Here is a 12,335-nt window from a genome sequence, read left to right as displayed (position 1 = left end):
AAGAGGTGAGAAGACAGAAAAGGGTACTATAAGAAAGCTCTAAGAGGGAGGAAATAAAGAACTGATCAGAGTTGATGAAGGGCTGCAGCAGTGGAAACTGGAAGGCACATTTTGGAGGCAGAATGAAATAGGTGAAGAACTTGGGAGCCCAAAGGCCTGGGATTTGAATTCTGGCTCCTCCACCTGCTTGTTTTCTGGAACCAGCAAGTTTAACTCCTATAAGCCACAGGTTGTTCAACTAGAAAGCAGGAATAATGCATCTGCCTGTGTGGAAAAAACTACAGGAGAAACACAGGAAGTTGAGTGGCTAAATCATATCCATACACTTATTTATCCAACAATATATAACAGTATAAAGAAGAATAAAATGTAGCCTTATCTGGCTGGGGAAACAGATTATATAAACAACTAAAACTACAATAATGTACTGTACTAGAAGTAAGATCAAACACAGGAATATAAAGACAGACATTGTACTAGTAAAGGCATTAAAGATTGTGTCAAAATGGTGAAGGGATTCCAGGAAGTTTTCATAGAGGTGATATCTGAATCGGGCTACTTATAACTTTGGGGTGTTTTCTTTTCACCTTGAATTACCAGGTTCTCCACTTTACCATATACATTACATTATAAATAAACTCCTAGGACACGGTGCATCATGTGAATTTTAGAGGGTGAAAGGAAAGTCAAGAGAAAGTGGTAGAAAGAAAGTGGGGTCAAGGGAGGAAGGAGAAAGGAAGAAAGATTAGAGGAATATGAATGAATTTTAGGCAAATACCTTTTCAGGAAACAATATCTGAAAGAAAGCCAGATACTATTTAGATTCCCAGTGATACAATGTAAAGGCAGCAACATGCAAATGAAAGAATATAACGAGTTCCAGGTGGCAGTTCGGATTTTTCCCGGTGAAGCTGCGCGGAGGTGGCTACTGCCAGTGTCATGCCCTGTCTAAACAAGTTTTAATTTAACTTCAAGCAACACATATAATACACTTTTGTTTAGACTGTTTGCAGGGATTTGTCTGCTGCTAAGAGTCAAAATAACCTTTCTAAAGAAAGAGAACACATGTTTGCAAAGACGTTGCCCTCAATTTTTTCATATATCAGGTAATGTTTTCTAACTGATTTATTCAACAAATGTTTATTGAATACTCTGTGTAAAGTCCAGTGGGGGATCCAAGAATGAATTTGATACCGATCGTGCCACCAAAAGTCTTATAAGTAAGTTCACTATAAAGTAGAAAGTGTTAAATTCAGCGAGAGATACAGATAAAACACTACACAGCATACAGCAGGGGAAGATTACTTTGAGCTGGGAAGATTAAGGATGTGGCATTGGCATTAACACAGGGGGAATGTGTTATGTATGATATTCATTTGACAAACACTTAATGAGCACATACCACACATCACCTAAAAGGCAAGAGAACTTGAGGTGGCTTAGTTCACCTCCTTCACTTAATGCATCAGGAGAGGAAAGACCAGAGACTCGAATAGCAAATTCAAGCACAATGTGCAGAGGAAAAATTAGAATTGATATCTGCAACCTGCAAGTCCGGCACTTTCTACTATTTTACTCCGTCTCCGTCAAAACCCTCCATCTGAATATTTGTGATGGCCAATTACTATTTCAAAATGCATCCCATTCCATTTATGACTAGTCTTATTTGCTGTAAAATGCCTCCTCTAACATTTAGTTAAAATTTGCCTTCAAGAGCTTCACAGATAAGGAAAAGCTAAAGGAGTTCATCACCACCAAACCAGTATTATATGAAATGTTGAAAGGTATCCTTTAAGAAGAGGAAGAGGAAGAAGAAGAAAAAGGTAAAAATACAAATTATGAACAACAAATACACATCTATCAACAAGTGAATCTAAAAATCAAGTAAGTAAATAATCTGATGAACAGAATAAACTGGCGATTATAATAGAATCAGGGGCATAGAAAGGGAGTGGACTGACTGTTCTTGGGGGGGAAAGGGGTGTGGGGGATGCGGGAAGAGACTCGACAAAAATCGTGCACCTATGGATGAGGACAGTGGATGGGGAGTGAGGGAAGAGGGTGGGGTGGGAACTGGGTGGAGGGGAGCTATGGGGGGAAAATCCTGTGGCCATATGACCGATATTCACGTATCTGAAGACAATGCTCATGTCTCCGCCCTATTATTCGGGATTCAGCACATCACCATGCTTGGGGGACAGGCACTGGAACTAGGCCATTAGCAGACATTTGGTCCTGTCCAAAACAACCATGCTTAGAAAACATCCCCGGGCTCAAACGGCCCATAATGCTTATCTATAGTTACACCAGTATGAGACCCAGTGCCGGGCACTGGTAGAGTCCCTAGCGGCTGCCGGCCGGGGACATTCTCCCTTCCCCCAGCCGCCTGGCGCCACTGCCATGGAGAATTGGTACAGCTTTTGGCATAACTGTTGAAATACTAGAGGTTCTCTGTGGACAGGTAAGCTAGCACTGAATCATTTTAGGGAAATGTTATAAAACTGAAAAAGATGAGAGTCCCCTCACCCTTCTTTCTCTCCTCTGGCCCAGACCAATTAATGGGTGACCGCTGTGAAATATTAAAGACAAGCTAGATAATTGCCATGGCTTCACCAGATGACCTACGTGTAGCAGTTTTATGGAGATAAAATATTGAAAAAATATTTGCCTATCATATATGGCGCAAACATGCTTCTTTAAATAAAAAATGGCCCTTCCATGTTCTGAAGTTTTCCTAAACAACGCAGTACAAAGTTCCCTAGTTCTTGGGTTGGGTGGGAGGGAATGGAAAGGAAGACAGAAGAATTAGAGTTGATTCTTTTCCTATTCCCAAATGTTACAAACCAGCTGGTAATGTTTAGTAGCAATAACCTCATCTGCTAGGCACTGCAACTAATTTCCCATATTTGGGTAGGAAAAACGCATCATGTCTCAAGAATAACACTCTGACAGGGAATTTAATGACTGACACTAAGGTAGATATGCAGCTCCCGGGTATGAGAAAAGAGTCAAAACTCACCTACGTGATGTACAGATTGGATACACAGTGTGGAAGTAGAGACAGAATGAGTCGGTGCCCTCCAAATAAGGGTTAAACTAAGAAATGACAGATGCAAATGCAAAAGAGAAGTAGGTAGTGGCCATTCAGAAAAAAGATATTTCCCAGTGTCTCTTGCAGCGAGGGATAGCCATGACATTAAGTACTGGGCAGTACCATATGGCAACTTCCGAGCACCTTCCTCAAAAGATGGCTGGGGCACGCCCCTTCCCTCCTTGTCTCCATCCTGCTCCTGGGATGGAGATGCCGCCACCTTCAATTATGAAGATGAGAGCAGCACCCTAGGGATGGGGAGTGGGGAGATTCAGGGAGTGGGTCTCTAGACATATAAATTGTTTGCAATTTTATTTAAACAATGCTCTAAATATACCCTTAAAATGATCTTTTGCATATATCTACTTTCTTTGATGACATTCCTAGAAGTGGGTAAAGGAGTTAAAAACATTCTAAAGTTTTTGAAACATTTGGCCAAGTTGCTCTTTTGAAAGTTTCAATTTACATGTGCTACCCCCCTTTTCAGCCCAATATTAGGAATTAATTTTTTTATCATTAATTAGGAAGAGCTCTTTTTATATTAAGGGTGTGGATACCATATTATAAATACTTCCCAATGTATTTGTCTTTCAATTTAGTTGATTTTGTTGTTGGGCAAAAGCTTGAAATCTTTATGTAGTAAAATCAAACCCTTTAATAAAGTAGTTCCTGCCTTTACTATTATACATTTAAAAAGCCTTCCCCCATATCAAGATTGTATACATATTCACCTAAGTTTTCCCCATTACTTTTTTACTTCAGTTAACCTTTAATCCATATGGAATTTCTCCCATACATTTAGCTGTGTACCTAGATGACTCAGCTAACACATTTAATAACAGATATCATTAAATATCTCTTTTCCTAATAATTAAAAGTCCATTTTTTTCTTTTCTTTTTTAAAATTAGTATTACTGTTTGATTATTGTGGCTGTAATGTTTTAATGGCCACTCATAAAAGTAATTCACATTATATTGTTTTTTCCCCACCAAATGTCTGTTTGGTTTATTCCTCTAAGAAAACTTCAGATATATGTTGTCGGTTTTAGCAAAAAGAATAAGAATAAATGAAATATTAATTGGAATTTTATTAAATGATAGAGAGCAACTGGGGGTGGGGTGGGACGATGTAAAACTTTAAAACATTCATTATAGATGCTTCTATTATAGATGCTACTTAAATTACTCATCTTTTAGATAAAAGTTTTTTCGGGTTTTTTTGTGGTTTTTTTTTTATATTTTATTGATTTTTTACAGAGAGGAAGGAAGAGGGATAGAGAGTTAGAAACATCAATGAGAGAGAAACATCGACCAGCTGCCTCCTGCACACCCCCTAATGGGGATGTGCCCGCAACCAAGGTACATGCCCTTGACTGGAATCGAACCTGGGACCCTTCAGTCCGCAGGCTGACGCTCTATCCACTGAGCCAAACCGGTCAGGGCTAAAGGTTATTTTTAATATACAAGCAAAATTAAGGTTCAGCTGACCTCCACTTAATAAGCTTTAACAAAACATAAAAGATAGCACTCAAGTGCATCCTGAAATAAAAAGTTTTTTAAATAGAACCGATAATAAAAAGGGTGGGAGAGACAAAAAGATTATATTCTAAAAGACTAAGTCATGACTTTGGTGAAATCACAATATCCATTTATTATTACTGAATTTTTATAAAGTTCCTTCTCCAAAAGGCTTAATTGTTAAATAGTGCAAACAAATAATTCTAAATTCTCCAATACTGAAAATTAGAGGACCGTGTGGGAAAGGCTGAGCAGAATGAGAAAGAAAAGTAAAAATGAAAACAACAAGCAAAATAAAAGATCTTCCTCTATCAAAAATAAATTAAACTGCAATTTCTGACTCATTCCCCACGGATCTTTTTATAAAAGCAGGATTTATAGAGTTTTAAGTAAATTATGTCTTTCTGGCTGTCATGAGTCTGTTAGCACTGTACTGAATTCTGGTAAGTTGGAAGGGGAGAGAGAACACAGTGAACTAAATTAATCTAAAAGAGGTGTGAAATTGGAGAAAGGCCTAAAAACCAAGTGCAAAAAGATTGAAAATAATAATAATTTACAGAGGAAATAGTTTTGAGAAAGAGAACAATGTTCAGTGTGGTGGTTAAATAAATGGATCCTAAAAATAGTGTTGTTTTTGGTGGGTAGGGAACTCAGGGAGACCTACAATGGCAGGTCTTAAATTTGAAATTGCTAGATATTTGGCAGAAGGATTAATAAATGAAAAGGGGAGTAATTATTAGGTGGCATTTCTAACTGCTACTTCTTCCCCCACCCCCAAGCCAGCACCCACCCTCATTCCCTAATTGTGTTGACCCAGAATAACACTTCTTCCCATCCAGACTTGGTTTTCCTATCCACAGGGTCTCCTTCCTTACAGACTTCATCCCACTGATTACCTTTACTCAGTCTTCAAGTTCCTGCCATTAGTGCTTTTTATCAGCATGAAAAAAAAAATCCTCAAGTTTTTCATATCTAACACTAAACCAAAATAAAAAGTTTCCTCAACTTTATATTCCCCTTTATCATCATATGTCTATGATTTTCACAAGCCACTCCTAGAGGAAGTCTACGTCTTTCCCTCGATTCACTCCTAACCCTGAAGCAGTCTAGCTCTAGGGCCTCACCATCTCACTAAGGCTGTTTCACTTAAAGGCAACACTGACCTTCTTCTTTTTAATATGGTTCTATTGATTTTTAGAGAGAGGGGAAGGGAGAGGGATAGAGAGATAGAAACATCTTTGATTGGCTGCCTCCTACTGGTGATCAAGCCCACAAACTGGGCATGTGCCCTGACCAAGAATCAACTGAGATCTCTTGGTTTTTGGGTCAGCACTCAACCACTGAGCACAACACATGGGCTACACTGACCTTCTAAATGTCAAACACAATCTCCAGTTTTCAGCTCTCAGGATTTAATCTTGCTGAAGCTTTTTATACATTCCCCTCTTTCTTGAAAAGCTTTCCATCTTCAATATCTAAGACATCACATTCCTCCTTCCGTTGATGCTCCACAGGGACAGATCTCAGTCTGTCTGTGATTACTTTCCCTCTATATTCATGACTTCCATTACACCAATTCAAAAATGACCCATGATTCCAAATCTCTAATCCCGAAAGATATTTCTGTGGAACTCCCATTCTGGCTGTGTCTAAAAAAAAAAACATTGTCTTTCTGAATGGTTGTAGATCCAGTGCTAAGTCCCCCTTAAAAAGTCACTATTCCTTAGCGAATGTAACCATCACTTACCTAGGTGCTCAATTTAAACATTTGGGAATCATCTGAGATCCCTCCTTCTCCTCCCAGATCTAATCATGAAGGACTAGAGATTCTCTCAAACTGCCCCTTTCCATTCATTCCAGTGCTTTCATTCATTTCTCGTTTGGATTATGCCATACCTCGACAGTCCCTTAGTGATTTTTCTACCTCTAATATCAATCCCTTGCAGTCTAGTTTCAACAGATCAGTTGATTGTAATTTGAATGGCTCTGTTATCAAGCTAAACTCTCAAATCTTTGTGCGCGTAAGTGTACCTGCCCACTCTCCTTCCCATTCCCAATACTTCCCACTCAACTTTACGCTCCAACAACATATAATCCTGTGCCCAATTCTTCTGTCTGTGCTATATGTAACACTATTTTCTCATTTGTCTGCCTGCTACATTCTTACCCATTTTTAGGTATCTGTTTAAATGCTAACTTTTAAACAGCATCCCCTTTTAATGGGTAGACTTTGGTGTTCTTTGCACATTCTCAATTGCAGTTTTGAAGAGCCTTCCATTGCACAATGGCCTTACTGCATCATAATTGTTCACATGGGCATCCCAACTACCTAACTGGCTTAGATTAGGAAATTAAAAATAGGTCTTGTATCCCAGATCAATAGGATATTATTGCACTATTCTGTAACTTAAATATTTTATAACAACATATGCCCAGAAATAAAGGTCTTAATTAAGTTTAAACTATTTGGGATTAAAGAATAAGAGACCACTTATTATTATTGTTTTACCATTGCCTAGTAAAGTGTCTAGCAGAGATTAGATTTTAATACATGCATTGCTTTCAATTTAAATCTAATTTAAATTATAGATCTGTAGCATTTACCCAGCAAATATTTCACTGAACAAATATTAGTTGAGCAGCGATTATTAGCCTAAACCACCCTTCCTGCAAGGATACAGTGTTGAATACAACAGGCACAACAGGAGTGGTGATGCTAGAAGAGGGAGGACTGTGAGAAGGAAGCTGGAGAGCCACCAGGAGCCAAATTGTAAAAGGATTTTCAAGAGAAGCTTAAGCTCAGTGCTTCCAGTAACCAATTCTAATTTTCTCCATAAATCAAACCACTAAATGAAACACCTGTTTTCTAAAAACGTCACATTCCTGAACCATAAAAAAGAAAAACTATTCCAACTAAAACTCTTCCCAGATTTCCCATCCCGTGGCACCCTCTGTGACTAAGCCCTGAGGAAACATTAAACCAGAGATGTTTTACTTGCACATCTTCAGGGTGTGCAAAAATGAAAACAACTCAGACTCGGAGCTCTCAAAAGTTATCAGAGTTTTAATCATGAACTCAGAATGCCACGCATCATATTAAATGTTCACTTTTGGAGCAAGAGGAGAATAGTTCACCTTTTTATTTGGGATAGAAGATTAGATTCTAATCTTTTTTAGTTTTCCATTTAGATGAGCACAGGTACATTTTTTTTGAGTCTGTGAACACTTTAATTTAAAAGCCATAGACAGCAACCTAGAGGAGCTCTGACCATGCAAAATGTTTTATAAATAGTTCCATGTGCACTGTTCATCTGGAGTCTCACTGGAGATGGATAATGACCTTGTATTTTGTACTCATTTACTCTGAATTAGCCAAAACTTCTGTTTTTAATTACATACTTAATTCACCTAGCATGGTCTAATTACAGAAAACAAAACATCATTTAAACAAAAGGTGGCCTTGAACTTAATCTATCAAAACACCAGTTAGTTTTTAAAGTTTTCAGTTCTCAACAAACTGCCAAGACATGCAAAAGCAATTTTCCAAATGTGATCATATGCTTTTATAGCAACAGATTTACTACAAAATCAAAACATCTGTATATACTTTGAAACCTCGATGTGTTGTCTTGTTATTAATGCAAATCTGCTTAAATTTTGATAGACCTAAAAATCTTAAAGCTAAAGAACTACACAATAATTTTTAAATATCCAAGACCACTGTGGCCTTGAAATGACAAGTTATCATAACCATGGCTACTTATTTAGAAAGCAGTCCAGAACTCTGTACAAACTCCTGTGTGGAATGTTTCCTAGCTGCCCCAGTGTAGCAGCCCTTCTCCTCTGTGCTACCACAGCACCTTATACATCTCTCAATCAGTGTTTATGATGCTGAATTGTGGTTATTGGTTTAAAGATCTGTCCCCTAACTAGATTGCAAAACTTCCTGAAAGCAGACTTCATGCCTTTTCTCTCTAAGCTCCCAACATGGAGCACAGCTCCTGACACAGAGCCAAGTCCTCAATACATGCCTGTTGAGTTAATGTATTTAAATGCAATATTGTAAAACTGTCTCAGTTTGTGGACATGATCTTGTATGTAGAAAATCCTAAGGAATCCATCAAAAAACTACTAGAACTAATGAATGACTTCCAAAGGTTGCAGGATACAAGATCAATACACAAAAATCAATTGTGTTTCTATACTGTAGCAATAAGCAAACCAAAAATGAAATTAAGAAAAATAATTCCATAACAATAGCATCAAAAAGAATAATGTATTTAGAAATAAATTTAACAAAAGTTGTGAAAAACTTATACCGGGAAACTGCAAAACACTCCTTGGGTAAACTCGCTAAGTTTATTATCTCTGAATTAAGTTTAACTAGGCCAATATGGGTGGAGCCAAATTTTCCAACAACATATACAGTTATTAAAATTTTTACATAAAAAAATCATAACATGATTTGACACTGGAATGGAATATGTGACATTAGAACTGTCCAGGAATGCCAACGTAGTGTGGTCACCTGAAACAGGCTATAAAGAGACCAGGGAGGTTCCGGTGCAAGGTAGGTGTAAAGGGAACATTGTGAGGAAGTTCTCATCCTGAGCCAGACCCAGGAAAAACAACAGTGTGGAAGTCGGGGCTCCTATGTGGAATGGACTAAGCTCTTGGGGCATAACCACCTATGTAGTACAACTGATTTCCAATATACAGAAAATCAATTTCACTGCCACAGTAGGTAAGTTCCTGAAAAGCCCACTTAAAAACATTTTATTTCAGAATTCTAGTTATATCTATGCTGCTTTAAGAAATACAAGAACAATTTAGAAATTTAAGTATTTAACAATGCTTAAATGCTTTATTATCTGTTATTATACTTATAGTTCACAAAACACTAAGTCAGAAGATACTCTAGGCATCCTGCTATTGTAACCACCTATCTAGTAGAAAGGTGGAAGAAACAGTAGTGGCTCATATTTGTGTGATTCCATTAACATGAAATGGGAAGATATGCAAATCCATAGAGACAGGAAGTAGACTAATGGTTACCTAGGTCTGGAGGGAGAGCGTTTTGGGGGGAAATAAGGAGTGACTGCTAATGGGTTCAGGTTTCTTTTGTGGATGATGAAAATATCCTAAAATAGATTGTGGTGATAGCTACATAACTGCGTATACATTATAAAAACCACTGAATTGTACACTTTAAATGGATCAATTGTACAGTATGTGAAATAAAGCTCAAAAAAGTTGTTATAAAATTTAAAAAATAGTTGTGGCTGATTATGTATTAGATTAATTAAAAACAAGATAATTTAGGAAAAATATAATGAGAAAAAGAATTTAAAATAAAATTCTTAAAACTAAGAATTACTATCACAATTTGACAGAAATTAAAGTAAGCAAAATTATTGGTACACATATTGTAAAATGCATTCCAACAAATATTTTAACCATATGGTCTTAATCTCTTCTAAAATGCAAAAGAATTAGGAAAGTTCAAGTAAAAAACTAATGATGTATTCTTACATGCTTTATAAAATGAGTAAACAAAAGCTCAGGGAAATTGATGTAAAAAAAATAAAAAGCTTTCCAAAACCCATCCCAAATTTGCCCAATCACGTCTTCTAATCACCTACCTTCGACTTTAAGTTTGTTTAATGGGCAAAATATGTTTAGACAGGATTCAATAGCAATTTCTTAGGCTATGTTCTAAGGTTTTCCTAAGCACTCTTAAGGTTGGCACATCAATATAAATTTTATTCTACTTTTAAACCTTTTGTAATAACATATGTATTTTAGGCTTATAATTTCAAATCAAGGATAGGGGTATGTGTATATAAAATGTATTTTCATTCAAAAATCAAATTCATAGCATTTAAAATATTTAGGCTGTTTTATCTAAGCTACTCTGTGAACCCTGTGTTCATTTAGATGACTACCATGCAGATTATTAGTAAGCTGGTGAATTTAATGAAAAAATTATCAATGGAATTATTTTATTAAGGCAAATTACTTCAACATATTTTAAATTTTCATTTGAAAGAGTTTCACCTAGTAATTAAACAGCTCTTTTAGCAACAAGGGTATAAAATAAACAATTTCATAAACCTAAGCCTAGAGTTTATCATAGATTAAGATTTTCAAACTTTAAATTGATCATAAATTTAAGTACATACTGGGAAATAAAAGAATGAGAATTACTGTGATTAGCGAATAGCCTTTTAACAAGATTGTAGTAAACCTAAAGTTTATCAACATTAAATAATATATCTACCTATTAAAATTAATGTTGCATATTCTATCAAAATTTCTATTTTTCTACTCAGAAGTTAATGATAAAAATGTATTTGGAAATTTATCTAATATTTTTCTAACACTTGTTAAGATTTTATTTGAAATATATCTACTGCTCATCGACCTTTATTCAAATCACTTCTTATTAATAAAAATGTTCTCTACTTTGAAATTTTAAAGGGTCCAATATCAAGATATTTTGTTAAATGGTAACCTAGAATAAATACAAAGAAAGGTTTAAAAAAAGAAAAGTGGTAGGCTTTAAAATAAATCCTGTATATATTTGTGATCAGGTTACAAATAAATATAACAAAATCAGAGGACAACTGGCAAAATGAAAGAGATATATTGATAACTCATTATTCTAATAAGGAATGAACTCCTGTAATGAAGAAGGATTGCTAGGGACAATGGAAGCCATTTTCTTTTGCTGCCATTAAGTATTATTTAACACTCAAATCTGATTTAAGGCCTGGTGAAAATGTTCTTGCAAGACTTGACATATGTCCCTGGATGTATGTAGGAGGTGGGGGAAAACATATTTCTGCAAATGGGAGGCTTGACGGAGTAGCCTGCACCTGCAGACCTACATGGGAAGGAGAGAACAAGGAGAACCTCTCATACTACCCAAGACCCTAGAAACAGAACATCATGGATTCCCATGGCTCCGTGATTAAAGAAAGAAGCAAGGCTGCTGGTCAGATGCATCCAGTGCCCTGCCTGGAGAGGGACTGAAATTGCTGGAACAGAAAGGAGCCAGGATAAGAGTGACAATCCAAGAAAACCACACATACTGTCCACATGAAATCACGACATCGGCCGAGACATTGTGCAGCAGTTAGAACCACAATACAAATAGGACACATCATCTTCAGGTGACCAGGTTCAGGTGATGACCTCCGCCTCTCTGTCCCTCCGCTAACATACTCCCCACCCCCAACCCCATCTCTCCAAGAGTAGACCCAGGAGAGGAGAAAGCACGCCCATTATGTTAAGCCAGTAGTAGTGGCCTGCTCTGAGATGTAGGGTAGGGAATATTCAGGTGAGAGTTAAATCAAATTTGAGATTAAAAATTTTAAACTACTCAGACTTTTACTCACCAAAAGTGAGCAGAAAGTTGTAGCATTTACCCAAAGGCATAGCTAAGGGACAGAAAGGGAGGTTAGAGAGTGCATGGTTAAAAGTAGGTTTGGAGAAAAGGCTGTTTCAGGTTTATCCTCAATGAGTTGAAACTGTTTAAAAAGTGCTTACATACTTATACATAACCCCTCATGCCAGGATGAAACCTCAAAGAGTAGATAACAAGAAACTTGTAGCTGAAATTATTCTTTTAAATTCAAGCATAGGCCAATACAGTGGAACCTCGATTCTCAAATTTACAAGGCTGTTCAAGAAGCAATTTGTTTGAAAACCAAATCATTTTTTT

The 12,335-nt window shown here is 36.7% G+C and overlaps 1 protein-coding gene across 4 annotated transcripts in view; it reads right to left on the bottom strand.

Moving 5' to 3' along the window:
* STK3 (serine/threonine kinase 3) overlaps positions 1 to 12,335 on the bottom strand; it is a 221,666-nt gene that overhangs the window by 31,600 nt on the left and 177,731 nt on the right. The window lies entirely within an intron of this gene.

Source organism: Myotis daubentonii, chromosome 17, assembly GCF_963259705.1.
Source record: "Myotis daubentonii chromosome 17, mMyoDau2.1, whole genome shotgun sequence".
Classification (NCBI taxonomy): domain Eukaryota; kingdom Metazoa; phylum Chordata; class Mammalia; order Chiroptera; family Vespertilionidae; genus Myotis; species Myotis daubentonii.
Note: the sequence above shows the minus strand (reverse complement) of the source record. Positions and strands in the feature narration are given on the sequence as shown.